General features: G+C 41.8%; 1 protein-coding gene across 1 annotated transcript in view; it reads right to left on the bottom strand.

The window, feature by feature from the left end:
* NINJ2 (ninjurin 2) overlaps positions 1–24186 on the bottom strand; it is a 48309-nt gene that overhangs the window by 21603 nt on the left and 2520 nt on the right.

Raw genomic sequence — 24186 nt, 5'->3', positions numbered from 1 at the left:
TATAACTGCAGACATGCCTGAGATGAATCAGTCTTTTCTTAAGGTTAACAACTGTCATTTTCCTTCTGACAGACCCCTGACTTCCGCATACCCCAAAACCCTGATTTTTCCCTGCTGCCAGCCACTTTTACCTGTTTTCTGCTATAACTATTTTATTTTCCTCACAAATAGCAGTACTAAAATCAGGTAAGTAGCTATAATGTTGCAGCAAAGTTTGCATAATGTTTATTAGAAAGACTATTTTCCCAAAAAATTTCTTTGTCTTTTTTTTACCCCTTTCCTCTAGCTATTGCAGTAGATCTGATTTAAGAAAAAAAAAACAGAAAAGCTATTTAGGAGTTGTGTTTATACATAGTTAGATGCTCCTTTTGTTGTGTGTTATCATACTTACCCTCAAACAAAAAAAAGTCTACCAAGAATTAGCTTTATATTCATACCACATCTTTGCTAAATCAACACTCAATTGTAATCAAGACTCTAATCTCATAACCATTAGCCCTTTTAGTTCTAATAAACTTCTGTATCATCAGGAACACTTGCTCTTTGCTTCCCTATAGTTTTCAAACAGCAGTATTTCATAGGAAGGAAAAGCATCAACTAGACAACTTCATTCATCCGTTCTTAGTTTTTTGGGTACCTTACACATTTTGCATCCTTCACCAAGGTACTCCAAAAAATCCGGCAAGCTAATGCTATGCCTTAGTGTTTTCCCCCAGGACTCCCCAGTCCAACACAGCTCACTAGCAGCACATCTAATCATCATTACCATTAATAAAGCACAAGCTTCTGAAGGGTTTAATAGGAGTAAGTAAGTACGCAGTATTTTAGTGCTTCTTTGAACTTCTCGTCTTTTTAATCTAATTTTCCCAGTAGCCTCTCATTTCTTTGGTAATAGTGCCTAACAGATTTTTCAATAATTTTCAAGCTGAGTAGAGCTGGTTAATTCCTAGAAAAGAGACTGCCAGGGCAAGCCTAGTAACTCCTGCTAATGACTAAGTAATTGGACTAAATTAGAACAGGAACCGAACCCTAGTCCCAGCATATTCTGAAGCGACATTGAAAATAATCTCCCTTTTTCTTGTTAGGATGTTAAACCAAGAGTTTTCCATCATGCTTCTAACCTGCCCAAGCAAAGACACAAGATTTACTTTCTATTGTTTACTGTATCTCTGTTTAGTCATGTATTTGGTGCTCCCAAATGGCTTATTTCCCAAAGCAACGAGAAAAACAATGAATGAAAGTGGTTGGGAAGAGAAACTTGGACAGAAGTAGTGAGATTTAGACAGGAAAATATGAATGAAAACTGGAAATTTATTCTAGGAAACCTTACTAGATGATTAAACCCCACAATTTTGTAATTGTGAATAAGGACATCTTTGGTTAGCGGCACCTCTTTATTAAGTGAGGAAGTAAAGGCAGCTATTAAAAATATATCAAATAAATGGGGAAGAGGAGAAGGAAGAGGAAGGAGACAGCAATTATGTAAATTAGAGACTGTGAAAGTATAAAGAGGGGAAAGACTTGAGAGGGAGCAAAAGAAACCTCTGCCTCACAGCCTAAGGACAGTAAGGCATTTTAAAGGATAACAGCAATAAAATAATTCCTAACAATAGTATAGCTCACTTGCTAGCAGAAGATGGTGAAAGTCTTAATGATTCAGGAAAGGCAGAAATACTCAAGAGTTCTTTTTTGTGTTTAGAAAGAAGCAGGATGATGTAATCATGCATCATGGGAATGCAGAAGTACCTTCCAACCCTCCCAAGTAACTAAGAGAGTTGATAAACAGCAACCGTAAAGAATTAAAAAGTAAAACCCAGCATGCCTAGGTAGCACCAGATAAGCAAAAGAGTTGTGTGAGATGTGTAGCCTTCGCTTACTAACTTGTAATAAGTCTTTGAGCAATAAGGAAACTTTTGAGTCTAAAGGAGAGTTAACTCAAAGAAAGGCAAAGCAAGATGACCTGGATAATCCTGGCCCAGCTTGTTTGATAGTAGAGGGCAAATATTGAGAAAGCTTGATATGGGATTCAACTAGTAGAGGAGGAGAGGGAATATACCATATTGTGCCCAGTATAAAGTGAGGTTTGGATTTTTTGGCATTATTTTTTATTTCAGAAAATATTATTTGAAAATATCCATTGTGTTATATGATACCCTTCCAGATGTATTGCCCTTTACAGCCCTTTATCAGCCCCAGTGATGTGCTCTGGTGGCTGGAAGTAGTTGGTGCTATAGCTGGATTTGTCACAGATGTTGAGTGCTAGAGCTGGAACCATCCAAACTGGGATCAACATGTTGACTGTTGCTGATACAGTTCAGTGTTTTTATCTGTGTCATTTATCGAGCCCGAAGCTGGCTTAAAATAAGTGTTACAGAAGACACTTGCAAGCCTGTAGAATTGAATATGTGAGAGGTAGCCTGTGATGGAAGGCATGTGGGCCATGAGGCTACAAATATGGCTGAGGGAGCACGTAAGACTAGTATTTTTTAACAAAAATCTATTCATTTTTATTTGTGGAGGTAGGGAAGGAAAGAGGAGATCATTTAACTTTGTGTGTCACAAAGTGAAACCTGCCTCAGTTGAACCAATATGGGTAACTTGATTCTAATCAACTTGGTCATATGCCAGGTAGTTTTGTCAGGCCAGTTTGCATTGATTTGGCATGAAATAATAGATAAAGGTAACTGTAATAATTTTCATATCTAGTCTTTTTATTAATGGCTAGGTACAATACGAGTGAAGTACAGCTTATGAGCATTAAGAACCATACAACTGGAAGGCAGTGATTCAGAAATGGATTTAAGGGTCCTAATGGAAATAGACCTGAACATGAGCTTGCTGTGGGACATGGCAGTTCCACAGTGAAGACAGGAGCAGGGCTGTGTTCATAAGATTCATTAGTTTGATATCAGAATAACATGAGAAACTCCCTCACAGCTGAGAAACCCATAAAATCTGGAGAGTGCACAGGAAAAAAGCCATGCAAATTATGAAAATACTAAAAAAATGCCTTTCAATGGGAAACTGAAAGAGATCCAACTGTCCTGCTTAAAAGAAGACTTCATTCAGACTTAATAAGTAGCACGGAGTCTAGCTGGTACTAAACCAACTTTGTATTATTGCTGGAGAAAGCATATAAAAAACCCCTATAACTGGAAGCTGAATCGAGGCAAGTTTAAATTAGAAATGAAGACGGCGAGATAACTTGCCAAGAGAGGGGGGTAAATTCTCCATCTCTTGAAACCTTCAAATCAAGATGTGACACCTTATATGCTCTAGTCAAATACCAGTTACTGGATTTAGTACAGAAGCAGCAAAGTGATACATCATCAGCCTTACACAGAAGGTGACACTGAATAATTCAGTGATCTCCAGGGATTCATGAGTATCTGTTACTCTTCCTAAACTTTTGATATGTATTGCTGTACACTGGTAAACTTGAGGCAGCTTTGGTGCTGACGTAGCAGTTATTCTATCAATCTATTACACTGGGGGTAAAGTTAGACTTAGTCAATTCTTTAGTTTAATCAAGTAATCTGTGTAACATCTTTGTTCAAACAGCTCTGTGGGATCAGGATATTGATGCCAGAAAGTGTAAGTTTAAGAGATTCCAAAACCAAGGGTGCTCATAAGGACCTTGCCACGTGATGATGATAAAGTACATTTCTCTTAGTACTGGATTGTTCGTGGTTTTTTTTTTTTTAAAGGCAGCTGTATTTTCGCTGAAGTGACTTCTCTGCTTTTTGCCTAGCTTCCTGCCAGAGAATAGCACACACATTCTAAAATCTCTCCCATATATCTGTATCTTTTATTATTTTCCTCTCTAAATAATCTAGCGTGACTTGAAAAGACAATAAATTGCAGAATTAAATAGACAGTGAATCATTCGGATCTGGTTATGTCCTGACATCAAAAGTTTCTTTTATTGAATTGATTCACCTAGCTTTAATGAAATCCCAAAGATGTAAATGGTTGGTCAGTAGGATTATGCAAGGCTTAAATAGATTTATGTCCCTTGAAAAGACTGTGGAGCTGTACTAATGCTATTGCAGTTGCATGACAAGCTGGATGGGTATTGAACCACCTGAAGGATCGTCCTGTTTTGTCTTTCCCTGTAATGGTTACTTCAACAGAATGCAACTATGGGACAGCACCTGAAGGCGTTGTTACGCTCTTGGCCTCAGCATTGCACGACCTTCTGCAGGATCTTTCAAATATGTGAATAACCAAGAGCACCAGAGGGATGTCGTATGTGTGGCTCCATGAGCATAATAATTTATATAATGAGCAAAACAATCCTCTGCTTCACTCTTCTACGCCAAAGCTACCTGAAGCAATGCATGAATAGGTTAACCTTTTGCGAGCAGATTAGAAAGGGGTTGATTCTTGGTATGTGCTGGAACAGTGTGAGCACTAGCTGGTTTTGGCTGGTAAATTTCTAATTCTTCCCAGGGTTTACCTGTAACAACCTCAATGACGTGCCCTAGCAACAATCATTGAATTTCTTGTAGTGTAGTTAAGATTGTTGTATTCAGCTGGAAAAAACTTGCATCTCAACCAACAGTTACATATAATGAATAAATACATAGCAGATAACCGATTGCTTTCTGTTCTTCCTCTGTTTCCAAGATCAAGAAAGGGAAACATTTTATGCAGAAAATCTCAGTTCTCCACAAAACAGTCTCATAAAACCTGAAATCTCCAATTTTATTTATCAGTGTATTATAAGTACAAAGTGTTTGTTCAAGATATCATGCTACAGAGTTTGGAATTTGTTCTGTGTTTACTAAGACCACACACTCGGTGGGTTTTACAGCACTAGGATTACAGAATCCAGTGAGTATAGATGCTGTTGTGATAGCCAATGCTTTGACACTGAAGTCTTAACTAGAGAACGTCCAAAGCTGAGCATGTGAGTCCCTGCAGCCTGAGGTGAAGAGCCAAGCTTTTCAGCAGAAAGCTGTAACTGGTCCAGATCTTGTGTGGCTTGCATCCAGAGGAGAGTGCGTAATATGCACTGATTACTTGGTTACATTCAGTTTATTTTGTTCTGATCTGGAAGGATGGTGCTAACTGTTTCAAAATTGTCTGGGAAAGAAAAGTCAAAGGGAAAAAAAAATCTATATTAAGTTGAGAGAAAATGTTTTAACTAATCCAACAATATTTTAAATGTTTTGTAACATAAAATACCAGGACAATCAAATCCAAAATAAAGAGCTATTTCAAAGTGAAGAGATGAAATGTTTCATTCTGAAACATTTAGGTGGAAAACTGTCACAAATTTTCATTCAATCAACACAGTTTTGAAAAGATTTATTAGAACTCTCTTTTTTCCATTGGAAAATAATTCCATACCACAATTTTTTTCTGACTAAAACTTATGGCTAAGCTGTTGTATTGCTCCAAGAAAATGTTAACAATGCTTGTTCAATATTTCATCATCAGCTCTTTCAGAACACTGAGCTGCCTGGGGGAAAAAAAAAACCCAACCCAAAACTTTCCTGTGAAATATGCATATGTCACAGTTGTCAAACCAGCAATAGCAACACCAGCATATATTTGGAAAGATGGACATTTTTTGTTCAAGAGTATTCTTCATTCCAAAGAAGACTATAAAATCATTCCAGACTAGATTTTTAAAGCTGGAGAGAGGAAGAAATAGCTGCCTATTATGACTTACTTTGTAATGAACCCAGATGGTGCATATGTGTAGCCCCACTCGATAATGTTAATGTTCAATGACTTACAGATCATAATCAAAAAAGAAAATGGAGAATCACTGTTTGAATAGCAGCTGCCCAAGAGAATATTCATTAAGTTTAGATCACGACTCAACAATGTGGTTCAGAAAACATAGTTCAACAGTTGGAAACACATTGGAAATGGTTGAAATTTTTTCTGGTTTTTCATCTTGGCAAACATATCCATAGAAAAAAAACCTACCGGCCAATTGCACAGAGATATTGAATGCATGCCGCTGGTGAATAATAGCATGTATAGTGGACACTGATTCCAAAAGAACTTTTAATCAGTGCTTAGCTATCAAATTCTACTCTGGCAAAAGCTCAAGTGGTTAGCATCTTATGTTTTGTGGTCAAATGATGTCAGCCTCTGTGGACCAGCTGGGTCTACAGGATGAAGAATTAAGGGCTTGCTATCAAAAATACCCTGTCCCTGTGAACAGTCAAGTCACTGGAATGTTAGCAAAATCACTGCAGTGGGTCTGAGCTTTTCCAGCTACAGTTAGGGTAAGAGATGGCTACTACTGCAAACACATCATAAGTGCTTTTAAAACTGCATTTAATCCCTTGGAGCACATCTAGAAATGGAGAGGAAAACAGAGAAAGCACTTCTTACATCAGCTATATATTTGACAGTTAAATGAACAAGCAGCCCCATTTGGACTACCTAGTGTTTCTGGACAGCTTGCAAGTCTGTACTCTCTGGAATATATCCCTGAACTGACTGAGAAATCACTGCATTGTGGAAATGGCATCTCCATCTGAAAGAAATTATTGCAGCTACCTGGAAAATGCACAGAAAGGACCTTCCTGGCAATTCTTTTCCTTTGGGAATCCAGGATCCCATAGAAAGAAGGACCATAATTAAATTTAATAGTAGTGTCCAGTACAAATGGTTTTCATTCTATTCACATCTTTCCATGCCAAAGATACTGCCCCCCCCCAACTGTTTCTGCTACTGCGGCATGGGGCTATGCAACGTGCGTGCCTTGCAGATGTGTTTGAAAGACCCTGAGTAATAAAGTAGATGCTGCCCCACCACCATTTTTCCCCCAGCACCCCTACATACCACAAGCATCCTTAGAACAAGTTTTCAGTCAACGTGCTGTTGCCTCTTCACACTGAGGAAACAGAGGAAACAGAAAGAGCAGACCGTTCCAGTATGAATGTTTGCTGCGTATTGAAGATGTCCCAGCTGAAATGATTTAACTACCTACCTTCAGAATCCCTTCATCAAAGTCAACAGGAAAAGGGTCATGTGGTTCACTGTGGAACCCCTCATGATGGGGACGTGGTTGCATGTGCCTAATCTGCCTAATGTCTGCCTCCAGGCCTGCCCCTACTGGTGCCGTGCTCCTGTGCACATGCTGCATTCTGCCACTGCCTCCAGGGTTACCATTCATCTCCTCTAACTCTCATCTCCCCACCTTTTCCATGCTGCCATGTATTCTTGAAAGCTTTGATTTGGTACAGCAAGTGATCTTGTGTGCTTTTGATTCTCTTTTTTTTTTTAGAAAGAAATTCTGCAGCTGCAAAGGGATTCCCAAGTCTTGGTAGAATAAAGGAGTGAACAAAGTGAAAGTTTGGGGAAAAAAAAGTCAAGGCTATTGATGCAACCGAACCAAAGTTGGCATCAAATTTCATAATTCAAAACTGCTATCAAACTGCTATGAAAAATATTTCAGGCTTAAAGGAATCAGGAAAATCAAAAATTTCTACAGAGTACTGAAGTCAAAGTTAATCACATCTTTCTTAATAATACGTGATCAGAAGAAATGTTGTCTTAATCAAGCTAAGATGAGCTATCATCCTATGGCCCCCAGCTATTCACAAGCACTATCAAACTCCACTTGTAAGGGACCAGACTAATATCCAGCAGATATGGTGGACTGAACCTTGTAAATAATAAATTAAAAATAAATACACCCTAAGTGTAGCTTTATTGGGACTGATAAATAAGTAGGACTCACTGATACCTACTTTGGAATTCAAAACCGAAGTAATTTTTTTTCTTTCTTAAATAAGATGGAGAAACTATTTTCTTTTCATCTCAGTTCACAATAAATAGAGTGTGTCTCGGGATCTCTGGGAAAACCTGCATGAGCTGAAAAGCAGGATACCTGTTAGGAACTCCAGTGGAAGACCAAGACAAGATTTCAAATGAGTTCAGAAAGACTTTATAGGTGTCAACTTCACATGTGCTGGGAGTACTTCTTGCTTTGTCTCCTGTGAAAGTCATAGGAGGGAATGGATAATTTCAAGCTAAAGCCCCTGCAGTGACAACAAATAGAGTCAAAAGGTGAATCTGCTTCGTACCCACGGGAGATGAGTCCCCCTTTCATAGAGTAGAGGTTGGTGTTGAAGAGTTCCAGATGTCCTCCAGGTTATCAGTTGAGGTATTGAATGTAAATCATGCCTTTCTTTCCAACATCTGTGGGTTTGGCTGGAGATGCAAATGTCCCTGCTATTTCGCACTTCAGATATTTAGAAATGCTTCTCACACCGAGAGAAGTTTTAAATCAGCAATGTAAGAAACTAAAAGAAGAAAAGCTACTACCCATGTTGTTCTTAATTAGCTAGCCACAGTTATTGTGTATAACTAAATCAGAGCCTGGAGTGTGAATTTTGCAGGAGTAATAAAGTGATGATTAATCCCTAAATGAGGATTCCTCCCCTGTTCTTTAAACTGAGAGATTGTTCTCCCCCTTAGCAGAGGAAAGAACTTTGCTAGATTATGTTTGCCGAATCTTGCTGGTAAAGACAAAAACTGTTGTGTTATTAATGCATCAAAATTAATTGTGCCAGTATAGCTGGTTATCTTTGGCACAAGTACAGAGCTTGAGGGACCAGACATGGCGCTGCCCTATTTGTTACCATGGTAGACAATTATGAAAGAAGTACAGATCTGGACTTGCATAACTCGAAAGCAGTTCTGAGCAGATTGTAAATTTCCAGGTTAAGAGTAAAAGAAATATTTCTTTCTCAAAAGCTGTAATTTCGGACCCAGAAGGAATCTGACCCACTTGCAGGGGAAAACAAGTACAGTTTAAAGAGCTGTGATCAATCCTGTACTGACTAACGGGTTTTCACAAACCACCCCGGAAAATTCACTCGATGTGCAGTTAATCTGGTACAAGGTAGTAAGAGCAACCTAGGTGTGTCGCCAGTCTGATATTTTTAGCTTGGATTTCTCTGGCTGTATCTTCTGTAGCTGAGGCTGAATACGCAAGCAAAATGGTGAGCAGCTTCTGTTGAGACTGCAATAAACTATTCAGTCTGGGTAAGACGGTATAGCGACTTGCTGCTTTAGATAGCTGCTTTACTTGAAATTGGAGCTTGATCAAACTATGCAGTTAGCTTGGGAACTGTGATTGCTTATAAGCACTGCTTCGAAATTGTGCAGGGTAAACAAATAACATCTGGGATATGGAGATAGCTTTTCTACTTCCCAAGAATGAAAAGCACCTATTTTGATAATCCTGCGGATGCAAGGCTGCAGAAGCTTCATCAGGAAATGGCAGGCAACAGCGAGCATCTTTGATACGTAAGAATATCAGCAAAATACTCAGTAAGGTTTTGCATCTCCTGACTACAAAGAAACTTTTTCAAAATTGTCTGCAGACCTGAATGCAGTCCAGTAGTTGAAGCACATGTAAAGAGTGTGCCAAGCAGTGTGCTCTTTGCGTGTGCCAGATGTAAGCGAGATGTGATTTATGCGTGCAAATGCCTGGGTGCATATGTGCATATTAGCCTAGCTGGAATTTAACATGAGCGCTTTTGAAAACAATTCTGAGTTGCACTTCCCATGTTGTTTGTTCTCTCATATTAGAACAGGCTCTGCTTCTGAAAAGATACAGAGCGGAACTTTACAAGACGCTGAGGAGAGAAAAGTTTTAGCTCAGTAACAAATGGAGGTGAGTGCCAGTGAGTCATCTGCTAAGTTTTGAGGGCAGATGGCTGGACAAGAAATTCCAAACCATTCTTTCAACACCACAAATATCTCTCTAATCTCTGACCATAACTATGGGGTTGTTCAAAACCAAAATCTGGAAAGATGAGAACAGTTCACTTTCTCAGAACTTAGCTTCCAAATACAGCTGCTAAGACCAATTTGTAAACTTTTAACCTGTGTCCAAATGATAGCAGTTACACATATACATCTATCATCTCTGTGCAGAAACTGAGCACTGAAAAGAACAAATGCATGTGCACTTGTGGGGAGACAAAGACACTCCGGTGGGGGTGGCGTTGAAGCTTCTTTGAGGATTCTGACAAGGTGTCCTCCAGGTCCAGGGCAAGCAAAACTGGACAGAGAAAATGGACTTGAAGTCTGCAGTGACTCATGACGCTTGGTGTGCTTCTGTATGTTTTAGCCTAGTGATGGATGCTGTTTCAAGCCACAGGGAAGACATGTGGGTATATCTGATAGTGAGTAAAGCGTTACGCAGCTCTTAGTGGCTGTGATGCCTTGCCATTACGGTATGTTCAACCCATAAAAGCTATTCCAGTTCTGTGTCATCAGTTCTAATTGCCCCTCTTCATTCTTTTGTGGTATCGTATGGTAGAGCTCTAAGAGGCCAGAATTATTCTCTCTTCTGCATTTGTAGCCGAATACAACTTCTGAATTACACCAATTATTCTGCTAATCCTTTCTGACTTGACCAAATTATCTCAGAAAGTAGCTATGGTCATCTACATGAAAAAGTGAAACTGCCAGCAAGAGAGTATCATCTTCTGCATAAATCTGGGAGTTACACCTTGTAGCTATGGTGATCTAAGATTCCAGAGCAAATGCTCCTGCTATGAGTCTTGTGCTCTCTTGTACTCTCGCTTTCATAAGACCCTGTTCTGAGCCAATTCAGCTCATTAAGCCAAGCTAAATTAAAAAAAAAAAAAAAAAGAAAAGAAAAATAGACCATTTTCTCCAACTTTAATGAGCTGAATTGTTTGTGAGAAGGGTTTGGCAAACGCCAGAACAAGGGCAAAGGTGGGACGTGTCTCTGGGAGCAGGAGATAAGGAGGGAGCAAAGGGTGGTGGGCTGAAGAGGAGCAGGACCTCCCCCTTTTGGGAGCAGCAGGCTATTAGATCATCCTGATATCTAATCTTTCTGGTTGTTGGTCATTGCCTTAGACTGGGGGTGTCATGACAAAACCTTCGTTGCTATTGTTGTTACCTTTATGACACAGAGGAAACATGACTTGTTTCACATAATTTCCTTCATGTAAATAGTGAGTAGGAATTTCGTGTCTCTGTGCGCTCAGGGCACAGACAATGACTTCTCAGCAGCTTTTCCTGTCTGATGGAAGTGCTGGGCTGGGAATAAGGGTGATGTTGACTCTGGAAATGGCTACAAAGAGCAAGACGTAGGCCTCGTGTAAAATATGTACTGAGAGACCCTGAGGAAAGGAACCACTTATCTCAGTATATGTTGACCTCTTAAGGTCACTTAGGTAAGGTCAGTGCAGCGACATTTGATGGTACACTTGTGCCAAAAAGTCATAAGCAATTCAATTAAGCCATAAAATCTTTTAATGATGCAGTAGAAGCTGTATTTCCACTGGAAGTTTTGCCAGTATAACACCACCAGCAACATCTTCACAGTATGGTACATGAAGTATAGGCTGAGATTCATATGTGGCCCAGAGTGATGCAGCATCTTGGGTTTTGTGAAAGGTAGCCACTCTGTGGAATGGTTCCCCAGCAGAGATAGGCTAACAGTGCAAAGTGTGGGCCTGGATCCAAGACTTGAAGCAGTTCACAAGTGGCGTACACCGATCTCTTATTTCTAGTCCCTAACTTTTCATATACTTATATATGGTCACATATATTTTTGAAGTCCCAGACTGGTCTTAGAAAACATACAAGAGCATGCCAAGCGGGAATTGCAAGCAGAGTATATAGAATTTCACATTAGAGTCAAGTAGCTGTGCATGAACTCACCTAGTACTTTGTGTATTTGCACAATGTAATCTTTGGTTACCTGATTTGTGTACAGGTGCTCAAATTGTGTATGTAGAATGTCAGCAGTTGATTTACTGAAAACATTAAAAAAGGTTACTATGTCTATGCAAGTTCACTACAAAGAATGCTCCCAAGCTTGCCTATACATGTTAACTCTTTTCTTTCTGTACCCTCTAACACTCTGTACACAATAACCTATCTTCTAAATCAGTGAATCAGTGGCAACATCTATGGAGCATCAATTTCATTTACCCCTCCTCAAGGAGCTCATTCACTATTTGCAGAAGCCTTTTGTGGCCCTTAGATGAAAGACACTTCATCTGTGTAAAATATTATTATTATTGTTGTTAGTCTAGTCTTTTCAGTGGGTTTTATTGGAACCTGATGTCCTGCCAAAAGTAACGCCCTGGGAATCTTTCAACAACTGTTCCTGGGTGTTCTGTAAATTACCGCTGTTTTCTCATACACTGTCCCTGGGAATTACATTCTCAGATTAGAAAAAATGTCAGTCCTCTTCCCTCTGTGAAAAGAACTGCTGTTCAGGCTCTATACTAAAAGATTAGGCTAGTACTTTTTTCTGGTGACTTATTATTCAGATTGTGTTTTGTTTTCTCATTAACCCCTTTGCAAAACACGTTCAAAATGTTAAATAAGATTGATGTGAATGTTCTTGTAGCATTATGCAAACACTTTGCATAGCTGAGAATGGCCAGTTAAAGGAAGACTGGTGGAAAATTGGACGCAGACATTCAGTCAGCAACTTTCAACCCTGCAGAGACAAAGAACCTTTAAGAGCTAACTTTATAATGAGGAGCTATAGTACAGCATGGCAGAAATTAAAGGGAGGCCCAAATCCCCTTAGTGACAATTGTGTTTTTCAGAGATCTCCTGGGTAGATGTTGCTTTGAGAGACCTTTGGGAAGGGGTGTAGCAAATGAGGCCTTCCTAGGAGACTGTATTGGGGAAGCAAATGCCTCTGGGCCAGAATAGGAATGGGAGGAGGTTAAAGCAAAATAACCATTTCTCTGACAATTGAACGCCCAAATTCTGCAAATATAGTCATCTTCTGAAAAGCATTCACAGCCACCAAAAAGGTAAGCCTCTGGAGTGGGAAACAAAATTTTGCAGGAACTGAAGTTTTTATGATTCCTTTATCACTGTATCTGATGTTTATCCTGTAGTTTCTCACTTCAAGATGGCTGAGGGACAAAAGAAGTGGGAACCACTGATGCAGAACAAATGCCCTGGGTTTCAAGTGAGGTTCACTTAGTATGTGTTTCGAACGGGAGCTGGATTCTTATAAGGGAGTAGCCAAAAAGCTGTGTCCAAATGAACTCCTGAATGTTTGAGGAGGGATGGAAGAGTTAGGGAGAAGGAGGGGAAAAAAAAACCTGGACCCTGTGGGATGGACTAGGCACTGGATGTCTGTGTTTGGATCACTGCGGTGGTTGTGATCGTCACTAACTGGCATGGGCTTATATTAGCTCCCAGTTTTAGTTGTGTCTTGAAACATTTGCACACACCTAGCACAAAGTGATGGAGGAGTTTATCCCTATAGTTTATTCTCTTTCGATCACACTCTTCCTTTTCTAGTTCCTGCCTCCCCCAGCAGAGCTCGCTGTCAATGGAGCTTTATTGTCAATATGCTGTGCAGTAGCCCTGTGAAGGGTTTTTTTGGTACCTTTCTGTGGGCTCACTACAGTCTGTTTGTCTGCAAAAACAAAACCAAATGCCACTCTGCCCTTTTTTGTTTATGCACAATTTCTCATGTCCTGTTTGGGTACCCTGGTACCCTGTTTGATGCTGCTGATGACATGACCAGAGAAGATGAGCAAAAGAAACTCCTTTCCACCTATTAATATGACTATCATGACCAGTGACTCTTAATCTATATTTATCCCCACCTGACAGGAAGATAAATATTTAGTGAAATTACTACAACTGTTCTCCTCAGTTCTTGACCCTGGCATCAAATATTCTTTTTTTTGTTGGACCTTTTGAAGAGGTTTTACTTTGTAATCTACTTTCTGAAGAAATACTGCCTCAAAGGATACCTCTTTGATCTTCAATCTTGAAGGCCTTCACTCAACTACACCTATTGCATCTGAATGTAGCTGCAAAGTCTTTCCTCTCCTTCCCTGCCCTCCCTACCTTAATTTCATACATCCTCCTAACACCTCAGCTCCTGCAGCATTTGAATACAGAATGTGAATTTCCCTCTGCTTACAGGTATCAACATGTTAGCGTTGATTGTGTACGTAATATAGGTGCCTTGGGCAAAAGGCAGACCGAATGCTGCTTGGTAACAGATATAATATTCCCACAGTTTTGGGGCCACTGAGTATTATCTGTAGCACAACCAAGAGGAGTCACAGAGTCCTACCTGCCTTTCATAATGCACCAGGAGGAGAAGAGGGCCTTCAAAGGACATAGATCTTTCCATACAGAGACTGTGAGCAGTAAATCACAGCCTTCTCTTAGCATGTGTATTTTGCTGGTCCTAAGACAAACTTCCCACAAGTGCACTCTCATTTCTGCTGAATCAGCCTTACGATTATGCCCACTGAGCAGATGATAACAAATGAAGAAGTACCTTGTCATGTGCAGGACGCAAATGTATCGTGTATGGAAATGGCTGATATATCTAGAGGAGTTACTCAGCTAGGTACTGTCACTTATTTCTCAGAGAGGTCAAGAACAGTCCTAGAGACAGTGTCTTCTGATTGAAGGATACCACTGGGAATGGTATCCTTTCAGACTGCTCCAGCCAGATCTGCAACAGTATATACCCACAACGTACTTCATAAACAGATTTATCAAGTCCATGGACATACATGGTTAATTGTACAGGGCTCATGGTAAAGCTCAGTGCAACTCGCTCTTGCATAACTCCTTTGAGGTTTAGTCGGCTGAACTTTACCTTTCATAAGTCATTTGATAATACGTAAAATAAAAAAAATGAGAGGAATATAAAAGATTATGTTAGGCACACCAATAACAGACAGACTGGGCTCCTAGCTGAGAAACAAGTTCTCATCAGATAGGAAAAAACAGGGAGGGGAACAAAGGAAGAAGAAAAATTGCTTTTGGATCAGAATAGAGAGGAATGTATTGTTATCATTTGCAGCCACAGAGCGGTGCATCTTTTTGTTTTTTAGCTATTCTTTGCTGTTGGCAGCTACAGGAACACCTTTCCCTGCAGCTGGCCAAGCATTTGAGTCAGTTGCTCCCACAGGAGAGATAATGTCCCTATTTGTATGTTATGCGAGTGAGGCAAGAGGAAGCACTTTAAAACGACCCTCCCCACCCTGGCTGTAAACACCTGTGTTCACCACCACGCTGGCCCACATCCGAACCCTGAGCCCGTTCCCCCACCTGGGGATCTGTAAGAGAACTGCCATTTTGTCATGACCCAAAAAAGTGAACACCATAAGGCTGACCTAGTTCAGTAACTCAGGGTGATGCCTGGAGGCTTGTGGCTGAAGGTAGCGCAGAGGGGGTTGGAAATGAATCAGAGGGCTACTCAGCTCAACATCGCTAACCAAAAGCTAACTTAATTAGTAGCCACCAAGACCTGTTGCCATCTGCTTTTGAGTTGCCTGTCTGAGCCTGGTCCTGAGTTTAAATCTCTGCATAAAGATACAGATCTACAGCGTGCCTGCAATGCTGTCCACATCAGAGGTGGCTTTAGTTATCTTTTTTTTTTTTCATGGTCTCCGCAGAATAATTGAGCGTTAGATCAGCTCAGAGATGAAACACACCTCTTGCTATACTTAGTAGCTCAGGCTAGGATGAAGTGGAGAGCTCCATCTTCTCTGGTTTCTGGGGACAGGGACCTCCAGGACTCTCAGTTCTCTGTATCTGTTCCCCCCATTTGGCTCACCAGCATTCATAACCTGTCATTTTGTGGACCACACACCACTGGAGGTGTCTTCTGGGGCTGCACTCCTCTTTTTTTTTCTTTCCTCTCCTTCATGATTTTCTTCCTATACTTAAGTAGTTGGTTTTTGGTGTGTTTGGATTTTTTGTTTTTTTTTTTTTTTTCTTTTTCTGGGATGCTGAAGGTATTGCCTCCTCTGAGCATGTGTTCACTTTTTTATTTTGGTAGGCCCATATCTCTTTTCCCCAAGATCTGTGTGGCTGTACCTGGATATGAGCAGTTTTCTCCTTCAAACTCCATTGCACCCTGGCTCCTCATCTGAGAAAGAGGGAAGAGGGGCTTTTATTGTGCTGGTGGACTTTGCCCATCCCTCTCCGGATCTGAATAGGCCAGCATTATTTCACAAGTGCTAAATCCACTCACAATGGTTTTAAATGGTTGAGCTGCTGAGCCAGCTGAACAGCAAACACCAGAGGGGAAACCACATTTCGTGAGCGCTTCAGATGCCTTCAGACTGTACGTGGAGCCATTGAGAGCAAAGTAAAAGCCCTTTGGCACAACTCCCTTTGGCAACTTTTTCACAGCCACATGTCAAAAATGGGGGCTGGCTAAGGAATTGGTCCAGAATCAGCTCCCAAGAATCTAGCACATGAAGATGAAGATGGAGTTCAAATCTGTTTCTGTTAAAAGGGAGGAAAACAGCAGCATATTACATTTTCTTGTAGCATATTAATCCTTTTCTGTATGTCTCTCTGATCAGTGTGGATTGCCAGTCAAAGTATCACCATGGGCAAAAGATGAAAAAACCCCAGGCGCTTATGTTACGCAGGAATATCTTTTATTGTATTTGTGTCTGAATCTGTTTTCCTTATTCTTTACGTCTAAGTTAAGAAGAACCCAGATTGTATATCTCATGGTCTTCTGATCATCCCAGAAGAACTAGATCTTCAGCTAACATGACCAGCCAAGAAATATCCAAGAATGCAAACAATTATCCCATTGCAATAAGATGGATGAAGGCCTATCTAAAGGAACTGCTATTTCTGTCTCTGTCCAGACTTGTGAAGACAGGGGACTGTCTTCTAATTCTTCCTTAGAAGACATAATTGCATATTCCCTAAATGAGTTCTTTCACAATGACCTGGGTTAGCTTAGACACTCAGTAATGGAGGTTTCCCAGCCCAGACAGTCTTGATAGAGTAATTACTTTGAGCAGTTGCATTGAGGGAGCAATAATAATTGGTGGTGATGGTGAGGATGAACCTCCCTCCTTCAGCACTTCAGCTCCAGTCAGCAAAACATGTGTGGCCACAGCCTGAAATCACACAGGGACATGCAGGAATATTTCATCTTGAATCAGCTAAAAAAAGATGCAAGCTTGAAGTAGAATAGCTGCATCAAAAACCTGTATGGTCATTCTGAGTCAGAATTTATGTTTAATATAATTTAGCTTGTTTCACTTTGGCTTTGGGGTTTGCTTCCTACACCAACAGGGTTGAGCATGACTTTAGCTCCACCAAGAAAGACATGCAAACACAGCTGTGTGCCTGAACTTTTGAAAGTGTGTCGAAATTTGTTTCCAATTGATGTTGAAGTTACATTCAGCAGGGAAAGAATTGTGTTTGGTCTCTCATTGACAGTTTCAGTTAATGTTCTTCTTTACATTGTGTGAAGTAACAGAGCGGTCTCTGATGACTAAATAAAACAATCATCTTTAACAATTTCTGAAAAAAATAATGGAGATTAAGAATTTAGCCAGTGAGAAGCAGTGGTGAAACCACAGAACTCACTGCTGCTTCATGGCAATCCACCCATCCAAACAGAGATGCTCAGTCTTTCCTTCCTGCTTCTGTCACTTTCTACTTGTGTGTCCTTGGGTACATCAGTGGTCATTTAACCATCTCTGCCTTGACTTAATATCTGTAAAATAGGCAGGAAAACACCTCTTGCTCCATGTGGGGATTGTGAAATTAAATTCACTGATATTTATAAAATGTTTGGAGAACTAGGGACAGCAGAACTTGCTTCTTACACAAGTCTTGTGAGAGTATGGAGTATTGCTGTGTTATTTTCTGTAGAAACATTCTTTCAGTATAACAGGTTAGAGAAAAATGGTTGGTTGCCCTTTGGCTCTTGTTAGATTGGTAGCAGTAGTTATTTTTCTCACATAACTAAGGTCTGTGGTGAATTTGGGGCTTTTTTTTTTAATCCCCCAAAATATTATTTGGAGTTGTGTGAGTGCAAAGAGAAAAATCCTGCAAATATGCATAAATATTTGCAAAAATTAAAAACCTAAAGAAAAAAAAAAGAGCCTGAACAATCCACAAACCAGTACATGATCTCATTTTCTTGTTCTCATTTCTCTAAACCTGCTGGCAGGATTTCCCCAGAATTTCTAGCACTCGCTGAACCTTGACCCAAGCAGCTTCATGAGAAATTTCTTCCCCAAGGGTTATTTTGGAAAGAAAGTTCTAAGATCCTGATATAATGGTTTTCACATCTGTAATTATAGAGTCACACATCTGATTCATGTAATTTGACAAGGAATTATAACCTGCCTGGTTCAAAGGAGTGTGTCAAGGCATATGGTAACTGTTGATGTGAATCTTGCAGCATCTGCACATGGGCTCTTCTATCATTCTGGTGTCCAATTCAAACGTTTCTGTTATGTGTTTACATACCTGGGGCAGTCTAGATTACAGTAGTGGAGCTTATTTCTTATATTGCCTTTTCTCAGAAAGAGTTTTACAAGCATTTGTCTCACAAGCCAGGGATGGGGAAATGGCAGTGAAAATGCCCATGAGCACTTTCGTACTCGGAGAAGCTCACATTTCTGTGTGTGGTTATTGTAGCATTGCCCATTTTTGGTTCTCAGAAGAGAAACCTAACAAGTGAATACATATTTTTCAGGAAGGGCTGAGAAATGGTGACTTGGGCTGAAGGCTTCCATTTTTAGCGGCTAAATGAGCAGAGGTGCTGTACCTGTTTGTCAGCTGAGGGCGAACAGAGAAGCAGGTGCATGGTTCAGCTCTCAGGCGTGGGCTGGAACGAAGCAGAGGGAGGCAACTTTTTGATAAAAGATGCAAAAATTGATTTAGCTGTGGTTTAACAGGTACTTCACGTTGCAGAGGACTCCCACTCACAAAGATGTCTCAGTGGGAGGTTTTGCTGTTGGCCAGCCAGGAGAACCGTGTGTTGCCACCACCATAATCAGGTTTATGACTACTCATTAAATAAAAGCCACTCCTTGTGCACTCAAATCTGCAAGGTGCAAGCGTGGGTGAGATGTATCTGTATCTCAATGTGTGAAACACGTACATGGCGAGAGATGGTGCCCCTAAAGGTTGTGGCTGAGGAGGAGATGGTGGAATGAGGGGCAAGGGGTCCCGCTGGTGGCCGATGCGCAGGCGCTGTGAGCAGGCCAGGCCAAGCTGGCAGTGCGGCACAGGGGCAGCAGGAGAGTTGTCCTGGGGTGGTTTGGTGCGGCTGCTGGCTGACCTTGTCCTCCAAACGGGGTGTAGCTGTGCTGACTTGCTGCCACTTTCAGTGGGGCGTGGGGCCCCTACCACGCAAAGCCCTGAGTGTCCCCTCGGTCCCTGGTGCTGTGCAGGCACCATCTTGTCACCCCAGGTCCTGTGCCACTTCACCCCCTTCCCACCCCCACAGGGAGACTCCATGACTCCTGGGCCTTGCTCCCTCTCTGCTCTCCCTGCTTCAGTTGTACGAGCTTTATAAAGTAGCCACAGAAATCTGTTGTTGTTATTAATAAGCTTTTGTAGCTGCCAACCTCTGGGGTCCTCTCCCCTTACTTCAGGGGAGGTGGCAGCACCCCCTGACCCAAGTGACTCCCTCCCTCCCAATCTCCTCTTCAGAAATGTCTGGGCTTCCTCAGATTATTATTATACAGCCCATTTCCCCTCCATCACAACTTTGACCGTTTCTAGATATGACCCAAGCTCTGGCTCCGCTGTGGTTATCAGACATGGAGGCGAGGTGCTGTGCACTCCAGTCTGCAATGAACCAACCCTACAAGGCAGCGGGGGAAAAATGTCCTGTAATTTACTGTTATGACAGCCCCAGCTCTGAGAGAAACTTGTATGTCTAGTGCCATATGTTGTAGACCAGCATGCATTGTCGCTGTGGACCTATGTGCAACTGCAGGCAGAGCTTCTCGTGGAGCCCGGGGAGGTCTGGGTATCCCTCGTCCCTGCGAGGCCGAAGAGGCAGCACCACTCGTACGGCAGCTTCGCCTTCTGCCGCAGCGGGCCCGGGGTCTGAATGCTCTGCAGTCAGTGTCCTCTGGCAGCACAGCCTCCTTTCTGTAGTTTATAGCACTGGCAGGCAACTTTTTAGATACATCAGAGGAAATGACTGTTCTAACGGCACGTCATTGCCTTTTTCTTTCTGCTGCAGTGTTATCTTAATCCCAGCCTAACCCTAAACCCAGCGGAAAAATCCTGTTTAACAACAGCCCCTTGTACTCTTCTGCGGGAGGCCTCTGCATGCCTATTGTTTCAGTGAGAGCAGATTTACTGACTGATGGCTCAGTCAGGCTAATTCACTATTTGCTATGCTGTCTATCAACAGCCCCTTTGCCCCCTTTCTCTTCTCTGCCTTCACATGCAGGGCTTCACGATGGACACGGGCTGCCCAGTGCACAGCATGGGACCCGGCTCCCTCTCTCGGAAAGACGTTGATACTTTTATTTCACCACCTGGCAACAAGGTGGAGTGCAAGGGACCAGATCAGCCTCCGGTGTAAGGCCGCTGATTTCTATGGGGTAACTCTAAGGGTATATTTGACTCCACATGTGCCTCATTTTCCCCGGATACCCTAAAACCTGGGGTCCAGTTTCTCAAGATGAGAAAACACCATCCCCATGTTTGGGAAGGGCATAAGTGAACATTCACCCTTAAGTGGGAAGGCTGGCCGTGTCCAGCTAGAGCGGGCAGGAGGAATGTATAGAGGAGAGGAGAAATGCCACATCTGACTGCAGAACAAAGGACCAAATAATACTGGTTCTAAGAAAAAGTCTCCTTCTCAGCGTGTTGTGATTGCGCTGGCTGTCTTCTAGTGTGAGTGTTACTGGTTTCTGGGACCAGCGTGGGTAATGCTACATAGGCTTGCAGGTCCCTGCAGCTGGGAGATCATTCTTGCTCCTAAGAGTGATATCCTATTTCACACCTGTCTTTTGACGAACTAGGACATGGTGAATCTCTGCCTAACCCTCTAGCTAGCCCTCTAAAAGCTTTACTCTCAGGTAGCAGTACGAAATCTTGCAATCTGAGTGACGTCCACTAGTGAGAGCAATCATTGCTACTGTTTGGGCCTTCCCTGCTTCTTCCGCTGGCTACACCCAGACTTGGACATTCAGCTAGCTGATCTGAAGTGCGGGCTAGCTGCCACTGAAAGGAGGGATCCTGCTGCCTCTACATGCTCTCATGGCCATGCAGCCTTAGTCATTGTCAGTTGTCTGATCCTCCCGAGCATCAATGCAGGACAGCAAACCAGAACACTAGCCCTGCCAAAAAGTGGTTAGTTTTCTCTGAGTTAGCTTCTCTGAACCAGCTTTACCAGGGTCAAATGAATGGTACAGGCGGTGGAGTGCACCCCTGGGAGTAAGGAGTGGGATCTGTTTGAGGGGCTGTAGTAATCAGATTAGTTTAGTTAAAAACACGGTGAGGTAAGTTCCTCAAACTCTTAATGGCGGAGTTGCACACACCATGCAGGGATGTCACAGGAATGGCTCTTTCTGAAGCACTTGCGATTTTCTTTCTGAAAGGCACTTTCTCTCTCTCAACACAGACTTGTCATTATCCAGGCCCAAATCACAGAACCCAAATAACGCTACTGAAGTCCACTGGGGCAGGGACACTGCTCGGTTGGTGATATTAGACCGCCACTGTTCTAGGAAATCGCTGAAGGAGAGTAAAGGTCCGACGGCACTAGAAAGCACAAGCTGGCTGTTGCTGCAGAAGGAGGCAAGTATGTGCCCGAGCCAAGAACCTGTAAGCACATCACAGCCTTGAGGCACAAGTTAGAGCCACAAAAAAACACAAAACCAAAAGTCTAACCCAGTTGTGAACACAGTCCCTGCATCTCCTTATCAGGCCTAGACTGAAAGTGGAATGTGGGATTTACAGTGATAAGTGGGACTTTCCATTTGTTTTGTGGGCATTTTGGAAAAGTCCCCACTGCCAGGTCTATAGCTAACGCTATTTATCTGCCTGTCTAAAATCTTGCTGCTGTAGATCTGGTCGAAAACTGAGCACTGGAAGTAAATTATCCAATTATTTAAAATCTTTTTTCCTTGCAAGTTGCTTGTAAACCTGTCTTTATTTCCACAGATGTATTTTGCATTTAAAGTATTCACCAAACAGCTTCTGCCAAAAAATTTCAGTGTAGGGTCTGTTTTCCAGAATGATTATTTTATCTGTTTACTCTTTTTACTTTTGATGTGTGAATGATTCCCTAAATGGTGAGGTATTATTTCTGCTTCTTGTCCCAGAGGATTGCACATTTTTTTATCCAAAGAGTAAGAAACTATAAAAAGAAAGATGCAACATACAATATATAGCCTCTTTTGCAACACAAATACGGATAACATTCATGTGGCGCACATCCCTGAAACTCCCATTTATAGAGAACATACCCATTCATGAATAAGAAAATATAAAAATACAAACCTAATAAAACTCTGGAGCCATTTAGTATCAGCCCCAGTCTTTGCTCCGTTCTGCAATATTCATCTGGGGCTCTGACAGACTTAGCCGTGGCAATAATGTGTGAGTGTTACTGATTTCAGCTGTCCGCAGACTTCCCCCTGGTTACTGCCGCTGTGGTGGGAGTGGTGGAACGGATGTTGTCTCAGTCGCTCCCATTCAAAGTCTGGTACATTAGCTTAAATCACCGATGAAACAGGGTTGTGTTAAGATGCCAGATCGTGAACTGCAGCAGCTGAGGTACACAGCTAAACAGATTTAATGGGTCTTTTGCTGCTGAAAAGAACCATGCTGTATGTTTCCCTCCCCCTCTTTCCCCCCCCTGCAAATCTCTATGGAAGGGTTGGAGACGAGAGCCAGGGGGAATAATAGCATAAAGAAGTGCAGATAAATCAGCTAGAGTGTGACTATCAAACCTATACTTCTAATTTATAAACCTTTGTTTCCTGAAGTAAAAAGAAATTGGTGATGGGATCTTGTTGGGTTGTTTTATTCATTTCTATCCCAAAGGTGTTTTTCTGACCCCAGCTGCCTCAGGATTTACTTTCTTATATCTCATCAGGTTACTGGTCTGCCTGCCTGGTTTCTTGTCAATGGCAGATGCTTCACAGGGGAAGGTGAAAGTTTCACTTGGAAGCCACAAATAGAGATGTCTGGGAAGAAAAATGCATCATTCAAATTAATTAATGTTAAAGTTTTATCTTTTAATAGGTAAATTAATCTTTTTAATCAAAAGATTTTAATTCAAGTTTTATCTTTTCTCTTAGCACTTGGCTGGCTGGCATAGATCTGGTGAGGCTGCTCTACAGTCTTGTGGCTTTTTTTTCCATTTCAGCGCCATTTCCTTTTAGCATCTCTCTGTGCACAGTTTGAGGTTTTGTTAGTCTTCCTAGAAGTCAGAACTGGAAAACAGACTCCTTTGAAACACACAGAACAAGAGAATTTTTGTGAAGGAGAAAGTGAATTAATGGGAGATACTTCTTGCTGTTAAAAAGCAGTCCTAGGTCTCACTTATGGACAGTTGGTGTATAACTTCTCTAATGCAAGATACCGCTCGCAGGCTGGTCAGCAATTGTGCCATTGCCTGTACGGAACTGAAAAGGGTATTTATTTTTATCCTGCTATTGGCTTATGGGATTTGAAAGTACCTTTTTTAGCTTGCATAATTGTAAATATTGTTACTGGACCACCCGACCTCCCAATGCTTGCTCCAGGGTTTGACCTTCTGACCGGCTCCAGGAGATGGCAAATTCCACAGGTTGATGACACGCTGGGTGAGGGAGAGGCTCCTGTTATGGAGACTTTTAATTTTGCTAGTGAGCTCCTGTCCTCATGCTTTAGGATGAGCAAAAAGGTTGAGGGCTGATCTAAGTTCCCCTTAGAGCCGTCTTAAATCTCGATTGCCTCTTCTAGCTCTATGCTATGCTTGGCCAGAGGCTCATACTGTTTTCATTCTCTTGTTACCTGTCAAGCCTGGCTATGTAAATGTTGTATAAGAAATGCTAGTAGGTACTGTGCAGCTGCTTTGGGTACAGGACCCTCTCCCCATAAATAAAAATTCCTATTTCTGTGTTGTATCATAGTTAACTTTCATGAGCGTTCCTGCTACTCCATCCAGGAGCTCTTTGAGGAGAAGTGAGTCATGCATTACCACCCCAGAGCATGCAGTGCACATTCCCACAAGCTCTTCATAAACCCACAGCTGGAAGCTTCCAAGAAGACACCTGCTCCGCGTTCGGTGCACAGAGCAGGGACTTAAAAGAGGCTTTTAAATGTACTTTCAGCTGAAAGAGGTTTTTTTTCCTTCCACTGATCACTCCTTCCCTCACCTCGCACTTCTCAAGTCACGTCGTGCCAGGACCCTCTGCTTGTCTCAGCTAT

The sequence above is a fragment of the Pygoscelis adeliae genome, unplaced genomic scaffold, assembly GCF_000699105.1.
Source record: "Pygoscelis adeliae isolate BGI_AS28 unplaced genomic scaffold, ASM69910v1 Scaffold38, whole genome shotgun sequence".
Taxonomy (NCBI): domain Eukaryota; kingdom Metazoa; phylum Chordata; class Aves; order Sphenisciformes; family Spheniscidae; genus Pygoscelis; species Pygoscelis adeliae.
This window is presented reverse-complemented; position numbering and strand designations above follow the sequence as displayed.